The sequence below is a fragment of the Callorhinus ursinus genome, unplaced genomic scaffold (assembly GCF_003265705.2).
Source record: "Callorhinus ursinus isolate GAN/ISIS: 27379988/994484 unplaced genomic scaffold, GSC_fseal_2.0 scaffold68, whole genome shotgun sequence".
NCBI classification, from domain to species: domain Eukaryota; kingdom Metazoa; phylum Chordata; class Mammalia; order Carnivora; family Otariidae; genus Callorhinus; species Callorhinus ursinus.
The window spans coordinates 2,882,589-2,907,874 of record NW_027397130.1 but is presented as its reverse complement, the minus strand read 5'-3'; the positions used below and the strand labels follow the sequence as shown (position 1 = coordinate 2,907,874).

Below are 25,286 nucleotides of genomic sequence, written 5' to 3'. Positions count from 1 at the left end.
CTGGCATTTCAGACAGATTCCTTTGAAAGTCCCTCCCAAGAAAGAGCATACAGACCAGTTCCCCTTTGCCTGCGAGCTGGCACCAGCCAGTGGGAACGCCTGCCAAACTCTGAGCTGTGTGGTCCAGTGGAAAGAGCATATGAGCCTCACATACAATTTTACATTTCCTAATTGCCGTATTTTTTAAAAATGTAAAATGAACAAGCGGAAGTGATTTTTATGATCCTTACATTTAACACAATTATTCAAATATGATCATTTCAATATGTAACCCGTATAACTGTGATCGATGAGAGATTTTACATTCTTGGTCGCGTACACTCCGTTTTTGGGGTCCCATGTGCATGCAGTGCATCTCAGCCCAAACTCTCCCCATCTCCACCAGAAGCCTGGACTGGCTGTGGCGGCCCCGTCGGACGGTGCCACTCGGAGTTTCCTCCACATCCTGCAGCCCCATGACCGAGAAGATGTGGGACCCACTGTGTTTGCAGGGATCCACCAGGAAGATCAGGGGAGAGGGAGCAGGGATGCCCGGTCATGGGAGCCGACCAGGAGGAAGGACGTCCTCTGCCTGCTCTCACAAACTCCTTCACAGCCAGCCACCAGAATGGGAAACCTTGGAAGGAAGGTGCTCGCCTTCTGGGATCCAGCAGGGGTACAGGGCTCGGCAGGGGGCTCTTAGAGAGGGACGGGGACACAAATCCCTCCCTCCAGGGGTGGGATCCAGCAGGCCCCTTTGCTCTCCTGGCCTCCCACTGCCTACCCACCTTCCTGGTTTCAGCCGAGAAAAGAAGGAGAGGTGTGTGGTTGGTCAGGCCCCTCACCCGGAGCTCCGGAGTGCCCCCGCCCCGCCCCCCCGACAGAGCTCCTAGGACTGGGGCCTGCGGGAGGCTCCCCAGCCCTGGACCTCACCTGAGGCCACCCCACCAGGGGCTGCCTACACATGTAATGGCCAGGTCACTTAAACTTTTATAGCATGGCATGGCCCCGTTCAAAACATGCAGGGGGGAAACGAGGAAACCATCCGTAACAGACTCATTTATAGTCGGCGAGCAACCACCAGAGAGGATTCCTGCACCTGGCGTGGCGCACTCCGCTGGGACGCCGTGCAAGCTGCCACCACACGCGAACACAGACTGGTGGCTCAGAGGGAGGGAGGCCAGGAGCCTGAAGGCAGCTTCACGGGGCCTGAAATCAAGGTGTGGTGGGGCCACGCTCGTGCCCACCAGAGGCTCCAGGGAAGAGTCCACCGCCTGCTTCCTCCTGCTTCTGGCGGCCCCGGTGCTCCTGGGCTCATAGCCACAGTCCTCCAGGCCCTGCCCCTGCCATCATGTGGCCCCCTGGTCTGTCTGCATCACGTCCTCCCCCACCCCCTCTCAGGACACTCATGATTGTATCTCAGGCCCGCCTGAGTAGCAAGGATGTGCTCCCCACTTCCAGATCCTTCCCTTAGCCACATGGGCACCATGTGTCCCTGCCATGGAGACTCACGCTCGCAGGCTCTAGGGACTAGGGCCTGGCTATCCCTGGGGGCCCTGCTACTCAGCCAGCCACAGATGCACACCCACAACATGTCAGCATGCATATATGTGTGGGAACCGGGTATATTTGAATCCAGGCGTTGGATCAGATACATTCGGTCCCCGATGACAAGGCAGGCCATGTGCCACAGGAGAGAGTTTCTGGGAGGTGCCAACAGAACAGGCCCAGCCCCAGCAAGGTGAAGCAGCCACCGCCCAGGTATCTGAAACCAGAGAGAGGCTCTGTTCTACATGGTGAGGGCCATCCCAAAGATGTCCCAGAGGGACAATCAGGGGGGACACTCGGGCACTACCCGAGTGCTCTGTGTCATCATCAGCCATCAGCCTGGTCATCGTCACTGCAGCTGAGGGTCTACAGAGGACCCTGTCCACACCCCGCATGTCCCCTGGCCCTTACTGTCTCCATGCACACCAGCCCAAACCTGGCCGCCAGGTCACAGGGCTCCTGAGAGCCGGAGCTCCCCATCCCCCACTCTGCTCCTCCCCACGCTCATAAATGCATCTGGCAGATGGTCTAACATTCCCAGGCTATGCATGGAGATAACCAGGAGAAACCAGGTGTTTGAGGAAGAAAGAAACTGAGGCGAGGAACCAGGGAACAGACAGAGTCCCTGCAGACCGAAGGAGCTGTGTGGCCGAAGGAGCGACCCCGAGTGTCTCCGCATGGAGGCTGTGCTTCACCAGAGCAGAGCAGGAACCGGAGGGAACAGCGGGAGGGACCCACGGTGCCAGCTTCCTGCCTGGCTGGACTGTAGGACCCTTCTCAAGATGTGGAGAAGGCAGAGGACTCTCCGTTGTCACTTGGCTCCCGTGGCCACTCAATCATGAATCATGGGAACGTGCTAGGAGCCGCTGCGTGGCCATCTGTCGTGGGGAGCTGGGAAGCAGGTGCCCACTGAGCAGGAAGCTGGCTTGGGTGACCTCCACATCCTGGCCCATCCTTGGGCTCCAAGTGTTATCAAACTTCCCAAGCTGGGGGCCAGTCAGCCTCATGTCCCAGCAGTGCCCACAGAGCATTGCAGCCAGTAACTAAGAATCTGAGCCCTGGATAGCAAGAGAAAGGCCTCGCTGAGGATGGAGGCATTGAGCTGGACCCTGCCCCTCACCCCGTCCTATTTGTCACAGGTCGGGCAGCTGGGGGCAGGGAAAGGGGTCCCATCTGCCAGCTCGGTGAATCTTGGCAGAATGAGAGCATCGGGTCATGGCGGAGAAATGGACCAGAAGGGGAGGGTAGTGAAGCACAATGACCATTCCCCAAGATGACTATTGCTGATGCTGCCCAGCTGGGGGGGCTGACCCCTTCCCCAGGGCCTGGGATGGTCAGGGTCTGAAGCCTCTAGACTTTTCCACTGGCCACATCCTCACAGGAGACCTGCAGTGAAGGCTGAGCCTGATTGGCATTCTGGGCTGTCACTGGCTGGCAAGCAGCTGCCTAAGAAATTAAAGAAGCCACCTTACCCTCCCTGGGTGGTTTCTGTCTGCTGGGCACTGGGGCAGGGGGGAGCAGAGGAGCCTGGCCCTGAGCTCCTGGCTGGCAAGAGTGGGGGGCCATGGTGGAGCCCAGGCTTCAATAGCCAAGCCCACAGAGGGGCTGGTGAGTGACTAGGGAGCAACCTGTGGCCCCTGGAGATGACCTCTCTGTCCAGCCTGCTTTATGGCCCTTCTCGTTCAGAGCCAGACCTTGTTGCTTCCACAACCTCATTTCTTATTTCAGACCAGCTAGCCCCGTCAGATCTACCCATTACTCTCCTACTCCAAACAGGCCCCCTTTCTCAAGGTGCCGCCCCAAAGAACACAAGCCAGAGTGGGGGGGACTGACTTTGGACCTTTCCAGCCCCCCGTCAGAGCTCTGACACTGGCCCACACTGCCTGCCATGCCCTGGAGTTGCAGATGGAAAGTGGCAGCTATCCCAGGCTCATCTCGGGGTCCCCTCTCCACACCACAGGCCTGAGTGGCTTGGGTTCCATACTTCTGATGCTGGTGGACCTTGACCTTTGGCCATTCCTTGGGGCCACCACGATGGGGCTCTGGCCCGGCAGCCCCAACCTGGCACATCAGGCTCCACAGGATGGTGGGAAAGTTGCCATCAGCCCATCTTCAGCCTCCACTGGGAGTGGGAGGGGGGACAGTCCTACTAGCCAGCCTCAGATGTACATTCCATCCCTGTAGTCAAAATGGATTTAGGGTGAAAGGGACCCTTGGTGAGGTGATTACCAGGCTGGGACAGATGGGGAACATCCCCACTGTGTCAGTACCACTGGAAGTTTCTCTTGCTGTAAGTTTCCAACTTGGGGCTACTGTTGGGGGCTTAGGGGCATCCTGAGCTGCCCAGCATGGGCCCTAGACCCCCTCTACCTGCCTCCCCTTTGGTCCTTAGGGATGGGAGTGGTTGGCTCAGTCTCTGATTGGGAGAGGTGGCTCCGTCTCTGGTTGGGAGGGTGGCTCTGTCTCTGGTTGGGAGGGGGCTGGTTCCCGCCCTTGGTTGGGAGGGGTGGCTCTGTCTCTGGTTGGGAGGGTGGCTCTGTCTCTGGTTAGGAGGGGCAGCTGTGTCTCTGGTTAGGAGGGGCAGCTCTGTCTCTGGTTGGGAGGGGGCTGGTTCCCGCCCTTGGTTAGGAGGGGTGGCTCTGTCTCTGGTTGGGAGGGTGGCTCTGTCTCTGGTTGGGAGGGTGACTCTGTCTGGTTGGGAGAGTGTCTCCGTCTCTGGTTGGGAGAGTGGCTGTCTCTGGTTGGGAGGGAGGGTAGCTCTGTCTCTGGTTGGGAGGGTGACTCCATCTCTGGTTGGGAGGGAGGGTGGCTCCGTCTCTGGTTGGGAGGGTGACTCTGTCTGGTTGGGAGGGTGGCTCTGTCTCTGGTTGGGAGGGTGTCTCCGTCTCTGGTTGGGAGGGTGGCTCTGTCTCTGGTTGGGAGGGAGGGGTGGCTCTGTCTCTGGTTGGGAGGGAGGGGTGTCTCTGTCTCTGGTTGGGAGGGAGGGGTGGCTCTGTCTCTGGTTGGGAGGGTGGCTCTGTCTCTGGTTGGGAGGGTGGCTCTGTCTCTGGTTGGGAGGGAGGGTGGCTCCGTCTCTGGTTGGGAGGGTGACTCTGTCTGGTTGGGAGGGTGGCTCTGTCTCTGGCTGGGAGGGTGTCTCTGTCTCTGGTTGGGAGGGTGGCTCTGTCTCTGGTTGGGAGGGAGGGGTGGCTCTGTCTCTGGTTGGGAGGGAGGGGTGGCTCTGTCTCTGGTTGGGAGGGTGGCTCTGCCCTTCCAGCCCTCCAGCTGGTCCCTTTTTGTTATTCTCCTCAGCTCCCTCCTTCCCTCTGTTCCCTGCTCCTCTCTGCAGTAAACCCCCTCCTCAGACCTCCCAGCACTGCTCTGGCTCTGGCGAAGCTGACCAGGGTTTTAATGACGATGCTGGCATGGAGGCAGGCACCCCTGCCCCGGCCTGGCCCGTCCTCCAGGAGGCCTACAGTGACAGGGCCATGGCAGCAGGAGGCGACATGCAGTGGCCGTGTCTTTCAGCAATCCCCACCCTGAAAGCAACAGGCTGGAGTCCTCAACTGTCCCTGAGCATCCCAGACCTCAACCTTCAGCAGCAGCCTCTGAGCGCACCTCCTCAGCCCCGCGGTCCCTGGAACACCCGGGCTGCTCTGAAAGCCACCCTTGCCTGGGCCCTCCCCAGACCAACCTATCCAGAATCCTGGGAAGCAGGCAGTGGTTTTAAAAGCAGCTGGCTGATTCTCGAGTGAGGCTCGACCACCACACAACAAAGCTGCGGAGGTCACCTCTGGGGAGAGGGGCAAAGGGTCCTGCAAAAGCCGGACACATAACAAGGACAGAGAACGTCGATACAGTGGTGTAGGGGAGGACGGGGCCAGGCCCCTCTGGTTTCAGTGCGGGCAGCCCCCACAGGACACGGCACCTGCAGAGGTGAGCTGGGGACAGGGATGAGGAGGGCCCTCCTAGCCCTTCCTGCTGCCCCCCTGCCTAGCCCCAGGCCCCTGTGGACCCTGAAGGGCCACACGCAGATTATGAGGATGTTTCTGTTCACTGCAACCCTGGCTCCCTGCCCCAAGTACCTTCTAGCTTCCTTTATAGTACAGGGTGCCCCGGGCAGCATGGGCATCTCATCACCAAGAGGCCACGCAGCCGGCAGGAGCCCAGGGACTGGCCGCGTCACCAAGTTCATCACTCCGGGCCCTGCAGGACCACTCAGCCAGAATCCAAGGTCAGGGCTGAGGGGGGAGGCAGCCCAGGCAGTGTGGGTAGGGTCCCAGGCAGAAGCATGACCCCAGGTCCCAGGACTTCCACTGACCCAAGGACCGCCCCCCCCCCCCCGGCTGGCCTCTCCGTCCCTCTCTGAGCCCCAACTGCTCCACTGTCAGGATGAGCACTGCAACAGATGATCAGCAAAATCCTCCCCATCCTACCGTGAGGCATGAAAGCCTGAAATCAGGAGGTGTGGCCAGATATGTTCTACCAGGCATCTACTCCTTTTATAGTGGGAGAAAAACAAACCTGATGGCAGAAATCCACAGAAGGAGCATCCATAAAATTACCTGCTGTCCCCAAGTGGTGGCTAGAGTGGCCTCGCACAGCACGGGACAGCCAGAAGTCAGCCCTGCCACCAGCCAGCCAAGTCTCCAGCCATGCATGGAGCAGCAGAATTGCCTGGTGTGGACAGAGGTACACGGGAAAGCCACCGAGCCCGTCCCATGGGCAGGACGACCACGGCCATCCCATAGACAGCCAGCCAGGAGGTCCTCCCCACCGGCTCCCGGAGGGCTCAGCTCCGAACCCAAGAGCCCCAGCATGCCAAGCCCCGGCCCTCACTCTCGACTGTGGCCCACCTCGTGCCCACCCACCCACCCTGGTCTGGCATGCACGCACGCACACATGGCAGGGGTAAGGCACATGGACACTGCTGGCAGCCTGCCACCCCGCCCTCCATGCTCATTCCTGTGCGCCATCAGCCCCGCCAAATCCCACGACCTTGGCATTTGGGGGCCACAGGAGAAAGACACCGTGTGCGCACAGCCCCTCCGTCAAAGCATCAATTAGCATTCCCCGCGCAAAGTTGGGGCTGTAATTACAGCAAGTGATTAGCAGGCCGGGAGCCTGGCTCAGCGGAGATCAGCAGCGGAGGTGGGGTGTGCCTGTGCTCACCTCGAACCACCAGTGCGTCTTAAGCAGGGGCCCGGCGCCCCAGGAGCCCGTGATTAACGGAGGGGACAAGAGTGGGGACATTTCCCTGGCATCCGTCACCGAGCTTTTCCCTCTTGGCAGTTACTGGGCTGGCCAGGCGCAGGGGAGGGGAGCGAGGCCGGGACTTCAGGCAGAGCGCCTGCGAGCCCCAGGGGAGGGGCAGGCCTCCCCCTAGCTCCCCCAGGCCGGCCCCGGCCCCTGGGCAGCGGCTCCTCAAGGAGAGGGAGAGGCAAACGAAAGCCAAGTTTAGATGGGGCGCGTGTACGAGGAGCCCCAACCACGTGCAATCGTGGCTGCCTCTCACCTCCCCCTACCCTGGGTAACGCCTGCACCCCTGCTAATAGGCAAAGGCTCCCACCAGGACTGTCGCCACCCACCCGAGAGTGCGGGGTCGAACAGAGAACACCTGCTCAGGTGGCAGAGGGAGCGAAGGGGCCCGGGGCTGGGGATGCACCCTTTCCTGAGGATGCAAGGGGAAGGGAGTGTCTGCAGGCACAGAGATGTCCCCAGGCCCACACGAATAAAACAGCACGTGTGCGTGTGCGTGTGTGTGTGTCGAGGGCTGACACAAAGTGTGACATGTTACCCATTCAGGTATCAAGCTACCCTGTGTTAGGTGCTGGGACATAAGGACAATTTGGGGACAACGTCCTGCCAGAGAGGCTCCTGGCCTTGCAGAGGAAGCTAGTCATGGGACAGAAACTGCACCAGGGCTCTGGGGGCCAGGCCTGCCCAGGGAGGCCCCCCGGGAGTCCCCGGCTCTGCCCACGTGGGATGGGGGTGGGGGCGGGGAAGGCACGAGAGAGGACATGACCCCAGCTGGGATTTCCCTGCTGCGGAGTGTGTGCCTGGCTGTGGGCACCGCTGCCGCATCCGGGGAGCACATACCTGGATGCATGTGACCCTCGGACACACCCCCATCATCACAGTGAAACCCCACAAACAGGGTGGCCAAGGGGTGGGGCCTTAGGTTCACAGCCCAGAGCAACTAACTGCACACCAGTTGTGTGACCTCAGACAGGCCACATGAGCCATGGGATTTCGCTGAGCTGCAGTGTCCTCCGCTGCCCACCCGAAGGAGAGGCGCTCCCACCTCGTAGAAAGCACACAACACACATAGCCACCACTTGGCAAGCTTCCCCAGGGCCAGCGTCCACCGCTGTTCTTCCCATGGGGCTTTCTTCTGTGTCTTTGCTGGTGCATGCTCCAGTGGTCCCCTGGGGCTGGTCTACTGTGACTGCCTGTCTTCACCCGGTAACCAGGTCACCCCTGCTTCTTCTGTCCTAACCAAACGGCCCTCCAATCCTTATGGCACCGTGATTGGTCCACAGGTGGTGGGCCTGGGACCTCAGCCAGACCAATCAGCGTCCTCCCCTCGTATTTTTGGTATTTTGGTCCTTCCTGAAGAGCAGTGGGGAGGGGCCCTCCACTCCCTGGAGTTTCTAGACCTACGGAGGACACACCTACCCCACCTCCAACTCGAACCAGGCCGAGGAAGCCCTCAGAGGCTGTCAGGACGCGGCCAACACGCTGGGATCCACTCACCACCCTGAGGCCCCACATCCGGGAGCCTGGAGGCCAGCTCACCCCAGCCTTCACAAGGGCACAAGCCATGAGAGGCAGACATGGAGACTCACACCCGGGAGACCCCAGAGCAGCCCACACGCAGCACATTCAGCAACCACCCAGATGACCGCTCGCACTCCGGCCTCACACTGGCCCACCAGGTAGATTCTAGAATTGCCCCGCCTCACAGACCGGAAAGTCGTCACAGCCGCACACACTGCAGGGGCTCCTTCCAGAAACCCAGGTTTCACAGAGGCGCCCACTCCAGGACCAAAGCCGAGGTCTCCCACCCTGGACCAGCCATGAGCCCAAGGTCCCGTGTGCCCACAGCCAAGAACATTTCCTGGGACAACAGAGTGAGCGAGCTCTGGCCAGCCAGCATTCCCTGGACACGACCGACATTCAACACAACAAATGAAGAAAAATGAACTATTTCCATTGCCAGGAATCCTGCCATCCCCACAGGGTTTAAGAGACAAAGTGAGAAAGAAGAGGCATTGGACTGAGGAGAAGCAGGCCCGCCAGGCACGCCACCCCTCCCCCAAGTCCTCGCCCTTCCCCAGCCCCCGCCTTCCCTGGTACCCCCAAAGCCCCACTCTTGGGCACAGGGCCATGCCTCTCACCCTCACCTTCCCAGGGTAGCGTCTGTCCTGCCTCCCCGAGTGCAGCCCGAGAGGTTTCTCCGTGAGCCATCTCCCTGTGCACACCCAGTGGGAATGACACAGAGAGGGAAACGGCCATGCACGGAGGACAGTCCCCCTGCAGTGGGTATTTAAGAGGAATTGTTCATGAGGGAGGGGACGTGGTCGTCCTTGCTGGGAACTGAGGGAAGGTTTCTCAGCGCACCTAAGCCTGCCTTTTCCCCCGTGGCCTCCCCTCTCTACGCTCCTTCACCCAATGCCCCTGCAAGCATGGGGCCTGCCCAGCATCCTTCACATTCAGGTTTAAGCCACCAAGTCATAGGCAGCAGGACCGACACCTTCTCCTGGTGTCTGGTCTATGGCATTTCTTCAGCTTTTCCTGTGTGCCCGTCCCTGGGGGTACAAGTGAGACATGTTTCTGCTCCTCATTAGCTTGTATCTTGGTCTAGGACAACAGACGCTGAAACACAGAGGCAGTGACCTGTTATCGGAATGACCAGTCCCTTTCTGGGCCCTGCTGCTGCCCCCAGTCACCACTGTAAGCCCCTGAGCAGGGCTGGGCACCCACCGTGCCTCCATTGGCACCGCGGCCCCAGCTGGATGCCCAGGGATCTGGGTGAGTGGAGTGCTGCCGAGCAGTGTTCATGGCTACGCAGAGGTTTCCAGGCACGGTTGGTTTCTTGATCAGGCGGCACTGGATCCAGAAAATGTGGGCTCAGGGCTTGGTGCTGACCCTTCCAGAAGGACTTTGACCAGATCCCCCGTCTCCCTTGACCTCAGTTTCCCCACCTGTAAATGGAGGCACTCTTCTGTCTTTATGGGTCCACAGTAAGGACTAAAGAATGAAACCGGCTCCGGAAGAGCTGCATCATGAATATTCATGCCCAGGAAGAGTGGCTTGCTCACAGCACCCGGGAGAACCATGGCTCTGTGTGAGCCCTGAAGTCAGAGGCCATCCACAGAGGGGGACCACAGGGGCCCTCGGGCCTGGCTCCCTGCTGAGATGGGGTGGGGGGTGGGTGAGAGGGTCAGGTAACCTGGATGAGAAGCTTAGACCCCCTACACGGGGCCACAGACCCCAGACCCCTCCAAATGCATTCTCAGAAAACACACTGGAACAACCAGCATCCACCAGCGTCCATGGCCAGATAAACTGAATGGGGACCACCCACACTGACAGCAGAGTATTATTCAGCCCTAAACAGGAGCAAACTGCTGGTTCCTGCGAGAGCGTGGATGAACCTGGAGGATGTGACGCTTAGCGGGATAAGCCAGTCAAGGAAGGACAAACACTGTCTGACCACATGCACAAGGTTCCCTAGAGTCATCGACTTCACGGACAGGAAGTGGAGTGGGGGCGCCAGAGGCTGGGGGAGGGACAACGGGGGCTCACTGGTAAACGGGGACCGAGTCTCAGTCCAGGAAGACGAACGAGTTCTGGAAACAGACGGTGGTGGCGGCTGCACAACAGTGTGAGTGTGCTTTATGCCCCTGATGCAGACCGTTGAAACAGATTTCATGTCCCACCTATTTTGCCGCAATAAATGGCAGGAGGGACAGGGAAGGGTGGGCACGGGAGGCCCTTGTCGCTGGCGAGCCCTCGCGGACTGCTGCAGCCACTCACAGGGAGCGCCGGCGTCTACACCAGCCTAACAACCGCCTTCCAGAGAGGGGCAGGGCCGCCCCACCTGCCCGCTACGGCCCCCGTGGCTCCAGCTCCAAGAAGGGAGCACCGGCAAGAGCCCGCTGCGTCCGAGTGCCAGGGGGCTTTGCGGGGTCCTTGACGTAACGGTAACATTAAGAAATAAAGATACAGTCCAGTCCGCCTTCCTTCCCACCAGCAACTTCAGGAACTGGCTCTTCTGTTCTTGACATGACACCATGCTCCCTGCAGATCCCTGGCCGTCCTGGAAGCAACTGGTCTGAGGTCTGGCAGCAGACTGATCCCTGGTGCGCACGGGAGGCAGCAGGGAAACCCAGGGAGCCTCCCGTAATTACAAGGAGATAAGGCTACCAGGTGTAATTAAACAGTGTCCACGGGCAGTGCTCTCCGCTGCAGCCTGTTTCCCCTCCCGCCCGCCTCCTTTTCCCCAAGACTGCAAAATAAATTACCCTGTGAAGTCAGCAGAGGTTGAGCTATGGAAACAATTAAACAGAAATTAAATCTAATTCATTTATACTCCGAGCACAAAGTGGATCATGTAGGTTTTTTCTCTCTCTCCTCTTCTTGCCTTGGTGTTAGAGGGGACTATTATGGGAAATTAATCACGAGGCAAAGCAATGAAAGTGATCTATCACTCGTTAAAGTGCACCGACTGACTATATAAAATCTCTTACAGCAGCTGGAGAATTTAGAGGTGAGGCTGTTGTGAGGCGGGAGAGGCCAGGGAAAGAGGGGGCGCCTGCCTGAAGCCCCCAGGCTAGCCGGGCCGTGGTCCCCCTTCCTCCAGACAGAGGCCTGTCCATGCGGCTCACACCCGGGCAGGGCAACGCACCAGAAGGGTCCCCGGGGGCCAGCAGGGCTTGGGCCTGGCGGTCTGTGGGTGAGCTGGCTTGGTTTTCACCGTTTCTCCCAACAGAGGACAAGCCCCTGGAAGGATGACCTGCAAGAATGAACCAGTCACCCCTTTGTGGGAGTTGTGGGTGACACGGCCTGCCCTGCCTCGCCTCCCAAGAACTGCCGCGAGGACTCAATGAGCAAAGGACAGGAAAGCGTTCAGAAAGCACGAAGCACAGAGCAACCACACGGCCGGCGCCAGGCCTGGTGAGCCGTGCTCCCGGTTCCCCGTTTTCAAGAGAAACAGTTTGAAAAATTATTTTTCCCATTGTCTCAAGGTAAAGAAGGCACGAACGGAACAAACGGGGGCCCGGGGCTGCCAGGGCCAAGAACAGATGCACTCAGGAGGAGGGAGCTGGCCTCGGACAGGCTGGGAAGAGCCAGAGAAGGCCCAGGGCTGGCAGGTCCCCGAAAGGCACAAGACCCCGAAAACAGATCTTCCTACCCAAGGAGCTTGGGAGTCGGGGAAAGGCTGAGCTTTGAACTTGGCATGAAAAAGGAAGGAACGAAGGCCACTTCTACTCCACTCCTGAAGGGCAGAGAGCCCTCGGGGCAGATGGGGCTGTCCCTGGGAGCCCAGGCACCCCACTGCTGCCCCAGGGCTCACTCGCTGAATGGAGGCCTCCTGCCGGGCTCGCAGGCAGGTGCCAGGGGACAGACGGCCAGAAGGGAAAAGCAAAGCAGGAGAGGCGAGCCAGGTGACGGGCAAGAAAAGGCACGTCCAGCAGTCTCCTAAACCTAAGCATTATTCCATCATAGGCCTGACTTCACGGCCCAGCCAGCCCAGAGGCAGGCCCAGGGAGCCCCTCACAGAATGGAAGGGACGGAGAGGGGCCCACGCCCTGGGGCTCAGCCCCTTCTCCCGCACCAGCTGCCATCCCTCTACAGCGCCCCCCCCCCCACCCTGTGCTAAGCAAGGGGGCAGCCCTCTCTCCCCTGGATCGGCTTCCCTTTTACCTCTCCTGTGTGTGCTGTCAGAATCACACTGGAGTGCAGCAAACTGTGAGCCCTGTCCAAAAATAAAGGTTTGGCCCTTGGCCTGGCTCCTGGAAGGTCCTGTCTGAGGACCTGTCCTCTGAGCACATGGGAGGTCCTGTCTAAACAGAGCATTTTCACTGACCTTGGCTTGGGCTGCATGGTATCTACCCGACTCTGGAAGGGCTGCACACTGAGGTCAGCCACGTGGGTGGTCAGTGATGATTGAGACCCAGTAAAGACTCTGGCACCAAGGCTCAGGTGCGCATCCCTGGTTGGCGATACTCTGTGCGCATTCTTGCACATTGTTCTGGGAGAGCTGAGCCCTGTGCACACAGCCCCACTGGGAGAGGACTCCTAGAAGCTCACGCCTGGCCTCTCTGGACCCGGCCCCGGCCCCATGCACCTCCTTCCTTTGCTGATTTCCATCTGTGTCCTTCACTGTAACAGACTGTCCTCATGGGAGTGTGTGGCTTTGCTGAGCTCTAAGTCCTTCTAGCAAATGAGGGAGCTGCAAGTGGTCTTGGGGGGCCCTGAACCGCAGCGGTGCACAGGGCATATTAAAGACCTTCCTGTGGGGCACCTGGGTGGCTCAGTCGGTTAAGCGTCTGCCTTCGGCTCAGGTCATGATCCTGGGGTCCTGGGATTGAATCCTATGTCAGGCTCCCTGCTCACCAGGGAGTCTGCTTCTCCCTCTCCCTCTGACCCCTGCTCGTGCTCTCTCTCTCTCAAGTAAATATACAGAATCTTAAAAAAGAAGACGACTCTCCTGTGCAATTGAGGAAAATCAGACCAGTATTAAGGGAGTTGTCCAAGGCTGTGCAAGGCCATGAGTGGCAAGCTGGGACCTATGCCCCTGCCCTGGATCAGGGCCTGCCCCTCTCTAGCCTTTGTTCTCACCTCCTCCCCCAGTATAGGGGCTCACTGGATGGTGTGTCAACAAGCATGACAAGTAGGCTCTGCCCTGGGCAGGCTAAGAATGCACGGGCACAGAGGCTGGTCCCCACCAGCCAGAGACTGGGGCGGGGGGGGGGGGGGGGGCGGCTGCCAAGGCCTTCTGTCTCCAGGACAGCAGTAGGGGGGAAGAGGAGCGTATTGGGCTGAGATAGGGAGCAGCCTCAAGCCAGAGCAAACGGAACTGCACCCCCCCCCCAAGTGTGCATGGCAGGAGCTAGGAACATGAATGAAAACCCTCTCTGCATTGCCCTCGCCGCCCCAGATGCCAGCCAGCCACCAGCTTCCTCTAGCCCTGCCTCAAGCACGAGGGCGCAGGCCTGCGAGCAATTCATGTCCTCTGTCCCTTGAGCCCGGCACCTGGGCCTGGGGGCAGACGGCGCCATGCCACAGAGGGCCCGCACCTGCACCCGGCCTCGGCTGGCCAAGCGTGAGGGTGGGATGAGGGGTGGGCTCCCCTCCGTGGCTGTCGCAGGGTGCTGCAGGGCCTCTTCCAGATGGGGCTGCCACTGTACTGGACGGCTTCCCCAGGACCGGCCACACACACTGTGGTCCCCAAAACAAAGTGAAAACGCAAGGCCTTGCTCAAGTTTCAAGATGGTGACAGCAGAGCTGTAAATCAAGCTCGAGCCCTTCCGAGCACCGGGCCCCATGGGGCTCTGCGTGTGGCACAGGGATGACGCTGGCCCTGTCCCCACGGTCAGAACCTCTGTGTTCATCTGGGCAAAGTCTCCGGACACACAGAGAGGGTGGCACTCAAAAAACACACAGCTTGTCCCCCTCAAACCAGGTACAGCCAGGGACCCACTGCTCACCCAGACTTTTCTGTACCCTTTGGTACGGGCCCACACGCTCACGCATGTACGCGTGCACAAACACAACACAGACGTATGTATATGCACACACGCATTCAGATACACACATGCATGCACACACACGCTCAGGGGCTTCCCCTTTGCCCTGCGGACAGCAGTGAGCCCGGGGCCAGGGTTGGCTGAAAGAATAGCACAGCATCACAGGGCAGCTATCCTGGGTGGAGCTCAAAGGGACAGTTCCCCAAATGGTAGACAGGAAAGTCAGCTTAGCCCTCCAGCCCAGAACCCAAGATCCCTGGAGCTGGCCGGAGCCCGGAGACCCCCTAGCTCCCTCCATTAGCAAATGGGAAAGCCACCAGAGGCCACAAGGCTGGGCCAGGGTCCCGCAGCTGGGAAACCACCAACTAGACCCGGCATCGCCACCCACACTCTCCCCCGGGCAGGGTGAGCGCGAGGGTTCCTGGCGGACGGCTGGCAGACGGCTGGCATCCTGCTCCCTGCCTCTTCCTCTCCTGGCAGACCTGCCTTACTGCCCTTGGCACCTCAGCTCTGGGCGTGTGGACTCACTCAGAGCAGAGGGGTCCCTGGTTCTCCCGCCACCGAGCTGCGTTCGCCGTTGCTGGGAGTCCGTCTCCTGTGACACGGCTGTAATGTGATATTATTTCAAGAGATGGTTCTATGGAAATATATTATCAGCCTATGTGTCCTCTCGGCGACAGCATGGTTCACGCGGCTATTTAACCCCTCTCCCGCTCGGGGGCACGCGGCCATCTCTGGACTTCCACTCCCCACTGCAGACACGAGCACCCTTGCACAGGGCATTTTTAGCAACTCCTGTGCTCCGTTATGTCCTGAAGCACAATTACAGGATACACGGGCACTCTCCATTTTACAATTTATCACATACCCGCAGAACCCACTGGACGAAGAACACCTTGAAGAATGAGTATTTTTACAGAGTCTTACTGGGACTCTATATCTGCGATTCCTCGATTTACTTTTCCACTAATATAAATTAGTAAATGATTTCCAGTCATTAAAAATCCGATATGGTTTAACCTTTAATTGTACAGCCGGACAAATCCCCTTTACGGTGAAGTCGACATCCGAGCGTTCGTGGGAAGTGACCGCGCCAGGACCACGGCAGGAAGCCCTCCTGTTTCTCCTCCCCACCGCCGCTGGAGCCCCGACCTCAGCCACAGGGAGGCGGGGGGGGGGGGTCGGCCCAGGACACAGGGGAGGCTGGCCCCAGAAACGGAATGTGGACGCGTGAAATGCTCCTAACACGTGTGTATGCCTCTGATGCTGGCAACAGCGTTTGGAGGCCGTCACGCTCCTCTCCACGCTCCCAACACCTGTTCTGGAAACTTCTGACCGCAGAGGCCCCGTGCAGCCAGGTCCCACGTCCAAGAGTGTAGAGGACTCTCCCTCCTCAAAGGCCACTCCTCCTAGCTACAAGTTCCTGACTCCATGAGCTGAAATCGGGGCGCGAAGCCCTGTGGGGCCACCTGCTACGAACTGAATGTGTGTGTCCCCGCAGAGCCACGACTTGCCGCTGGGGCCTTTGGGGGGGTGACTGAGTCCTGAGGGGGAGGCAGGGCGCACCCACTGATGGGGTCAGTGCCCGTATAGGAAGAGATGGTGTCTTCCCACCAGGGGAGGGCACAGCAAGAAGGCTGCCAGCCAGGCAGAGGGCCGTCCCCAGACACCAAATCTGCAGGCACCTCGACCTTGGACTTCCCAGCACCGCGAGAAATCCGTGTTTGTTGTTTAAGCCACCCCGTCTATGGTATTCTTGTCAGAGCAGCCCACGCTGGCTGAGACACCCCTGTAAGTTACCTTTTATGCATCTGTTCCCTCCAACTACTTTCAGGATACATTTGGTGCCTTACGGGATCTGTCATCGTGAAGTAAAGTCTTCCCACCCAGACACACACGCACGCGCGCGCACGCACACACGTGCCCATGTGCACGCGCACACACCTCCTCCTTCCCCGAGAGGTTCTGGGGTCCGCCTCGGGGATGTTGGAGCTCATCTATGGTAAAGAAGAGAATGATCGGCTGGTGTTTATCCGAAAGAGGAGACACGCTACATAGTTCCTTGAGGGACAGTTCCCTCCGTCTTGAGAAGACCCTCCGGCAAGCCCTGCTCATACATCCAGATCCCACCTGCTCCTGGAAGCCATGTGACACAGCAGCTCCCCAGCTGACCTCTGTGCATCCCAACCCCTGCCAGTATCCCCCCGGCATTACTTTCTGGGCACAGGTGTTATCTCTCGTTAAACGCTGAGCCGCTTGAGGCCAAGAACTGTCTCTTACGTGTTTCTGCGTCCCCGCGCCCCCCAGAAAAGTGACTGATAGAAAGCACTCAGCAAACGTTGGAGCCAGTGATGGGGGGTTGTGAAGAGCAGGGAGGAACCCTAACCCTCTCGCTCATTCACGGTGAGGCTGTGTTCCTCGAACCCCTCCACTCGGGGAAGCTGGGATGTCATCACTGGAAGACTTCCAGCTGCGTGTATCTCGGGGACAGAGATGGAACCCAGAGACACAGATGTTGGAGGTGACAGAGGAGAGAGACCCAGGGGCAGGAGCTTCGTCCCTCTGGGGCTGTGGGAATCGGGGGCAGAGCAGTGTCCCATGTTTGTGTCTCCCACATCCTGCAGTAACCGATTTCCAGACACAGAAGTAACAGGTTGTAATAAGAAGTTTAAATGTTTTATCCAGCAGCAATTCCACTGTTGGGTACAGATTCAAAATAAGTAAAGTAAGATATCGAGACGTTTACACACCACACTCACAGCAGCACTATTCCCAGTAGACTAGAGGAGGAAGCATGATATGTCCATTGACCGGTGAACGGAGGAGCAAAATGTGGTTCATCTACACAACGGAATGGTATTCAGCGCTAAACAGAGAGTTCTGACACCTGCTACAGATGGGCGGACCCTGAGGACATGATGCTGACTGATGTCGGCCGGGCACAAGAGGCCCGATACTGTAGGATTCCACCTATGTGAGGCCCTTAGAGTTGTCAGATTCACAGAGTCAGTTAGTAGGATGGGGGGGGGGGTGCTGGAGGCTGGGGGAGGGGATGGGGGTTTAATGGGGGAACAGAGTTTCAGTTCGAGACAATGACGTTTTGGGGGTGATGGTCACACAACAATGTGAATGTGCTTGAGGCCACTGAACTGCGCAGTAGAAATGGCGGAGAAAGTAAATTTTATGTTATGTGTATTTTACCAGAATTTTTTAGAAGTTTGAATGTGGTTGAGCATGACAGGAGGTGCCAATAGGCCCCACCAGACCCCGCTGGGGTCCCACGCGTTCAGAGGGCTGGAACTGGGTTGGGAGTTAGGAAAGGCCGTTCTGTGCTCTCCGAGATGTCCCCAGATGTTGGCACTGATGCGCCCTTGGCTCTTCTCCCACGCCCTGTCTTAGCGCCCTAGCGCAACCACAACAGAAAGACCATGGCCTGGGGGCTTACAAGCAACACACCCTGATTTCTCACAGTGGCGGGGGGCTGGGAGTCCGAGATCCAGACACCGGCTCAGCCAGAGTTCACTGATGGCCCTGTTCTCGCTGTGTCCTCACAGGGCGGAGGGGCAAGGGAGCTCCCTGGGGTCCCATACATAAGGACCCTAGCCCCACTGGGAGGTGACCTCTCACCTCCCAATACCGTCACCCTGGGGTTACAACTTCAGTGTATGTATTGGGGGTTGGTCCCACTCAGTCCATCACATTTTGGTCAAAAGACCGAAGTTCTCATCACTGACTGTCTCTCCGGAGTCCAGTGCCCCCGAGAGCTGACGAGAGGTGTGACCAAGGAATGCACTCACCCATTCGACCCGGAGCCGCTGAGCCCTGGGCCGAGGCCCAAATGTCGGGAGCACAACCAGGGAGGAGACAGCCGCCGGCCAGCTGGGCAAGAAAGTCTGGAGAGCACGCGGATCAAACACAACTGACGAAACGCACAAGTGATCCAAGTCAGGCCGCCTGAACCGCGGTGCTTATTGAGTGCCCTTCGTCTGGGAAGGACCAAAGCAAGTCCAGCATCTGGACGGCTCGCCTCCCACGGTCTCCGCAGCCTGACCTTCCCCCTCCCCTCCTGGCCTCAGGGCCACCAAACACACAGCCAGGCACACCTAAGGAGTCCCGGGGCTGTCCCCCTCGAGTGCAGGAGGTGTTGTCCTGGGGGCGAAAGGCTGGGACTTGAGTCCTGTTTTTGTGACCCCTTGATGCTTTGCCCTTCTGGGCCTCAGTTTCCCCATCGTCAGAACCAGGGAGTTGGATTGAACGATCCCCAGACCCCCATTCTGTGATCAGGGACCTTCCACCCCTTTTCCAGGGAGGGGAACTCAGGATTCCAGAGAGCTCTGGGCTGATATAACGGTTCTGCTCTCCATTCGGATAAAAGTGAATTTGACAGAAAGTACTGCATAAAGCAACATTCGGGCAGACAAACCGTGGGTTCGGAGCCGTCGCCCTAGAACCAGGATTTACAGCCAGTCTCAGCATGAGGCGGGAACGCGCGTTCCTGTGCATCGAATGGAGCCTCCTCTCTGCCCGAGCCCCGCGCCGAGCCTCCCAGACGGCAACAACAAAACACCTCGGCTCTCAAGGCCAGCAAGGAGCCTCGCCCTGGACTTCCAGGCAGCGACATCCCAGAAATGTGCAGCAACAAGCCCCCTCCCCAGACGTCCACTTCTAGTGGGGGATGGCCACTTCCCAGCCCCAGCGGCACACAGGACGCCCATCTGAGACCGCTGCCACCTGCAGGTGACCGCCTCTGAGGGTAGTCCCAGTCGGCCTGGTGCCTCAGAGCAGAGAAGCCCCCCACAGAATGCCCCCAGGCACCACGTGCTGAGGATCTACGCAGACACGAATAATAAGGATTCCTGCACGCAAGCATCCGCCATGGCACCTCAAGAATATTCTTCTGGTGGCTAAGCATGGAAAGGGCCTAATCAGCCTTACCGGGTGCCCCTGTAAGTCAGGGTTTCTCAACCTCGAAACTGCGGACAATTAGGGGGTGCATCATTCCCTAAGGCAGGGCCCGTCCTGGGCACTGTAAGGTGCAGCATCCCTGACCTCTGCCCCTCGAGATGCCAGAGCGCCACCACCATCCCCCAAGCCACGACAATCGAAGATGTCTCCAGACACTGCCAGATGTCCCTGGGGGGGACTAGATCGCCCCCGGTTGATGATGCAGCCATAAAGCTGAGTGCCGGGTGCGTCAGGAGGGGGAGCAGCTGGGCCGCCGCAAATGCCGGGAGCCGGGAAACAAGGACCCCACCACCACCACCACCACCACACTCCGCAGGCCCTGGTCATGCTGACTCGGATTCGCCAAGTTCCAGATGAGTTTCCCAGAAAGGGAGACCGCTGTCCTCATTTCCAGGACTGTGACCCCAGCCTTCCCGGAGGGGCCATGCCCTGCCCCATGGAGCTGCACCGCGCGTGCTCCCAGCCAAAGGGGCAGAACCACCTGAGCCTCTGCCGTTCTTTTAATCACACACGTGTCAGTCAAGCTGAAGTTCTCGTGTTTGCTGGCAGCTCCATGTCTGGAGGCACTTGGCTGGGCTTCTATGGGAAGTGCATTATCATATCAATCATTATCGATTTTCTAAGCTTGGATTTTTGTAATGAGAATCTCTTTTTCTTGTTTGAGTATATACCCTGAGTATATAAATTTCAAATCAAGAGGTGAAAACTCATTTTTACTTAGGTTTTTGACACAATCTCTTGAGATAACTGGCAAAACACTGGGTCTGTCCCCCACTCAGGATGGACATTGCTGACCTGCAGCTGGTAGAAAAGCCCAAGGAGTGGCTGGACTCATTAGGACACCCTAACTGCTGAAACACCAGCCTTCACACCTCACATCCATCAAGGCTGGCCACGCTCGAAGGCTGGCCTCCATGTAGGAGTTGAGGTCGCAGCTGCCGCCAGGCCGAGGCTCTGCTGTCTTGTGGCTCCTGACATCCTTCAGCCACCGCCAGGCACGGGGCTGCACCCCGCCCCCTCACTCAATCCCTTGCCCCAGGAGTTACGTGGGCACTATGCTCACCGCCTCATCAACAGGCACTAAGGACACGATGGCAGGAGAGCGGCCTAGATGCCCAGCCCAGAGGGGGCCCCTAGCACCACTACTGAACCGGGTCGCAAAAGAAGCATCTGACCTGCCCAGAGTGCAGGCTGGTCGCGGCAGAGGATGCTGGGAGAGGCAAATGGCAAGGCAGCAGAGCTGGGAGCGAGGGGAGGTGGGGGGTGCGGTTCTGTCCTGGCTAAACCAGGGCCCAGTGGCTGCTCACAAGTGGACACTGCCTCCCTGCAGGGCCCTGCCGCCCCGGCACGTGTGACGCAAAGGGTCATGGCCCAGGGGAACCGAGCATGAGGTTCTCTGCAGAGGGCTTTGTGCACATAGGGTCTCACCTCCATGTGACACCAGCGCAGCCCCTCCCACCGGGGCTCTGCAGCCGGCAAGGCCTCGGGCTGCAGGGGGACTGGATACAGGAGGACCCACCACTGGCAGATTCACGGGGTGCCCGCCCGCCCCACTGCCAGTGGCCATCCCGAGGTCAGGCACCCCCCCTTCCACCTTGGGCATCCCGAGTCCGCCCTCTCCTCCCCTGCAGGATCGCGTCTCCTCTCACCCCCACTCCTGGCTAGTTCTATGTGCAAGTCTGCCCCTCCTCCCGGTCCCCCATCTGCACCTGGGCACTTGGAGAGCTTCACACCACCTCCTTCCCGCCAGGACCGTCAAGCCAGCTTGCTGGCAACCGTGACCTTCTTTTCCGTCTCTCTTTTTTCCCCGCAATTGCCCTTCTGGGAGAGAGAAGAAAAGCCAGGTCTTGTGGGAACACCCATCCTGCCGTCTCATATAAAACCCATCAGCCCTGAAGCCCTAACGCAAGGCCGGACACCACGGGGAGGGCACCTCACACCTGGGCCTGGTGGTGCTGCTGGGCCGCCAGATCTGCATTTTGTCCTCTCCCCTTCTGCCCCCTTCCTCCAGCTCAGTCTCTCTCACTTCTATTTTCGTGGTGGATCAGTGCGCCTCTGTTTCCCAACCCAGGGCTTACGTATGTGTATTTCTATACATTGCTGCCGCCGCAGAGCCTTCTGAGCCATGCAAATGGCACCTTATGCAGATCTAGGACTCCTCCATCTGCTTCCGATGTTCCCCACTTCCCCTTAATAACCTGTTTTAGGGGAAGCGGTACATGCAGCAGATGATACAACTTTATTTTTGTAAGCCCAGTTGGTCCTGGAGTGCTGGCAGTCACAATAATAGAGGGGTGTGCCTGTTACTGCCTCTCAGTGAGCTTGCCCCCAGCAGCACCTAGCTCAAACAGGCCAGGAGGGGCTCCACGGAGAAGGGGAGGGGTGCGTGGGGGCTGGGCCAAGCGGCACACGGAACCCTGGTCCCACTTCTGCCTCCTCAGGGTTTGCTTCAGGTTGACTTGTGTCCTCCCCACAACTTAAAAAAAAAAAAAAAAGATACAATGAAGTCCTAAACCCTGGTACCTCGGAATGCAACCTTATTTAAAAATAGAGTTTTTGCAAGTAAGATGTAAGTTCAGAGGAGGTCATGTTGGAGGAGGGTGGGCATCCAACCCACTTTGATGGTGTTCTTACAAGACGAAGAGAGGACACACAGACCCACAGGGAGGAGGCCGGAGCGAGGTGGCCACAATCCACGGAGCCCCCACGGACGGCTGGCAGCCACAAGGAGCCAGGAGGGGTGAGGAGAGGGCTTCTCTAGGGATTTCAGAGGGAGTGGGGTCCTACTGACACCTCCCCACTGCAGGCTCTGTCCCTTGCTGCAGACAGGGTGATGTCCCCCACGCCTCTCCTTCCCACCGGAGCCTTTATAGGCAGAGGTTGTCTATTTCTGCCGCCCACTGTGCCCTCAGCCCCGACTCGGGAGCTCGGGGCCTCGGGGCAGGTGCTCAACAGGTACCTGGCAGGATGAAGGCAAGTGGGCTAACTCAGGTCGCACAGCGAGCAGGCGGCAGGTGGGCATGAACACACCCCTCAGTGCCAGCCCCAACCTACTTCTAGTAAGACTTCATGTAAACCCAAAGGGCTCTCTTGCCAACAAAGCTCACTTTCACTCCCGTGAAGGGTGGGCCCAGGATTTCAGGCACTGATGTTTCAATTTCCTCCGAGTCTATAGTTATTTCAAAATAAAAAGCCTTAAAGGAAAAAAAAAAAAAGCCCATTTTCTTTTTGTTTTGACAAGGTGCTGCAAAGCCCAGCAAGGGTCTGCCCCTTCCTGTCCCATCACCTGGCCCCCAGGTGGCCCTGAGTCTGAGATTCACGAAGTGAAGTCTGACTCCCAGTAAGAGGTGAAGAGAAGCCAGAGAGTTGTCACTTAGAAGCTACCTTTTCAAAAGCCATGACACCAGCTCTCTGGCTCGCAGGAGAGGCTCAGGGATGCCCAGTGGGAGTGGGGGTAGGCCAGCTGGCCACCAGTGAGGTGCCCAGTGCTGGAGGTGGCCGATGCTGAAGTGCACAGGGTGGTGGGCACCACAGTGCCTGAGAACGGGAGGTGGGGGCTTAGTGTAAAGTCAAGGGGAGGCAAGTGGCCACAGACCTGGTAGAGGACCCAAGTCTGTGCACGAGGAGGGACCTCGCATCCGAGACGGTGAACTAGACTTTCAGACACCCCGCTGCAGGAGATGCTGGTGAACATCCAGGGGCATTCCCGGCGCAGGGAAGAAGGCGAAAGGGACAGAGAGCCAGAACACAGTTCATCCCCAACAAGGGGGGAGACGGGCATCCCTGGAAACTCTGGAACAGGGTGGCAAGCTACAGATGGGGTGCTAAACCCAGATCACCACCTGTTTCTGCAAATAGTGTTGCTGGAACTCAGCCATGTTCGTTCTTTATGTCTGATCTGTGGCAGCTTTCATGCCCACATCTGAGTGCAGTTGCCGTGACAGAGACCTTCTGGCCCTAGAAGATTGACTACCTGGCCCTTGACGGGACAGGTTTGCAAAGCCCCGCTCTAAACATCTCAACTGTATGGGAGCTAGTCTAAACTTATACAAAGCCTAGGGAGGAGCATTTTTTTAATGGGAGGCCAAGACATTGCAAGCACCCCATGGAGAGGAGGAACAAGCCAGCAGTGTCTGTTACCCATCCCCAAGAGAAACTTCAGCGACAAAGTCAGGGCACTTGGCAAACCCAGGAAGCCAAGCTAGGGTGAGGCACCTGCACCCATGACCTGATTCAGACCTGTTTTTTGGGGGAGGGAATGTGCTATGGAGTGGCAGAATGCTCCCAACGTGATTCAGGACAGGAAGTCAAACGAAGAGAATTCCAGAATAAAGATAAAAATCCAAGTGACCAGGGGTGCCTGGGTGGCTCAGTCGGTTAGGCGTCTGCCTTTGGCTCCGGTCATGATCCTGGGGTCCTGGGATGGAGGCCTGCATCGAGCTCCCTGCTCAGCAGGGAGTCTGCTTCTCCCTCTGCCTCTGCCTCTGCCCCTCCCCCCCCCCCCCCCCAGTTTGTGCTCTTTCTTTCTGAGAGAAATAAATAGAATCTTAAAAAAAAAAAATCCAAGTGACCAAAACACCCTTAAGTCAAAATCAAAGTTAGGGAGAAACTGACGTGTACAACCCATTATCCAAGCGGCTGGCAAGAGTGACTGGTCAACACCCATCTGGGGACGCCTCCTCCATGGGTTCTTGCCCCGGGCATCCCTAATGGTCCCATCCGCAGAGCCGGCCTAGACCCATTTGCTGAATCCCACTGTGTTGTTCTCCTGTCCACAGCCCTCTGTCTGCAAGGGGCAGGGGTCACAGGCTCTGGCCCTCTGCCCTCGGGTCTTGTGCGTGGAGAAGGCCAGTAGCCCGTCCTGCCGTGGAGGCTGAGACAAGCCATTGCTCTGTGTGCCTGTTTCAAGGAGGGGGAGGTGGCATCTCCCAACGCCATATCCCTCACCCTGTCGTCACCCCGGCCCTCAGCTCTCCGTCAACACAGCCCCCTGGCACTCACCCTCCCAACACCGTGGACACGTCCGGCCCTGCACCAGCGTATGAAATGTCTGTGGCTGGAACCAACCCTGCCTTCCCCAGCTTCATGCCTCAGCCCAGCAGACAGCACTTGCTCACCTGGGCCTGAGTTGCCAATATTTTATTTTGAGGTTGTGATGGAACCCTACCCATGAAATTCAGCACCAGGAGGCAAGCCAGCCCTGCAAGTCAGCCCTACAACCCAGGGCAAGAGAGACCAGGGTGGATGGTGGTCTGTCCCAGGGGCTCACCCATTCATATAATCATTCCGTGTTGGCCTGTGTGGGCCCCAGGGCGTCAGACACAACCCTCGGGGTATGATGCCCAGATAGGTAATTACAGCACAGTGCACCCTAGTGAGGTGTGTGCAAAGGGCAGGGAGACCCAGAGGCTGGGGCCTTTCTGAGCTTGGGGAGCAGCTCCTCCAAAGGCATTTGCATTTCAAGAGAGGGTCCATTTCTCAGGGGCAGACTCCAAGCAGCAAGGAGGTTTGGTAGCGGAGCTGTCTACGTAGGGAGGTGGGGAGGGGAGCTGGACTTAGCAGGCTCTTGGGGAGAGGAAGAAAGAACCAGCATGCTCCTTCCCAGCAGGTGCAGCACAGACAAGCACCATTGTCATTTCCAAGACCCCAGACCCTATTTCTCAGTCCCCACCAGACTGCGCTTGCATCTAGGGGGAGGGGATTCTGCTGCCAGTTCGCTGTCCTCCTAAGGGGCCGGGCGGGACAGGCGAGGAGGCTGCGGCGCAGGCGGAGGAAGGAGGCGAGCAGGTGGGGCCGCGGGGCTGGCGGCTGCCATGCTCCACACCAGCTTTGGCATTCCCCTCATCACAGGCAGCTTCACTTCTGAGCAACCAGTGAAGGACAAGCACCCTGTAAATTTAGAATGCGTGATGGCTGGCTGCTTTGGTATTCAGTTTCGCACACAGGATGGGGGAGGAGAAGGGAAGACCCACTGGGGGCTGCACCATCACATCCCAGCCCACGTAGGAGCTCGCAGAAGGGAACGTCTTTCCCCAAAGTAAAAAGGTAACGGGCCCC

General features: G+C 58.5%; 1 protein-coding gene across 6 annotated transcripts in view; it reads right to left on the bottom strand.

Annotated features, from left to right (window-relative positions):
* RBFOX3 (RNA binding fox-1 homolog 3) overlaps positions 1-25,286 on the bottom strand; it is a 406,019-nt gene that overhangs the window by 321,665 nt on the left and 59,068 nt on the right. The window contains exon 1 of one of the 6 annotated variants that reach the window (XM_073885940.1): positions 8,185-8,389. The exons of the other annotated variants lie outside the window; for them this stretch is intronic. The gene's annotated coding sequence lies outside the window, so the exon portion shown is untranslated. Of the gene's footprint in view, positions 1-8,184; positions 8,390-25,286 lie in introns of those variants that run through there. 6 annotated transcript variants of the gene reach the window in all.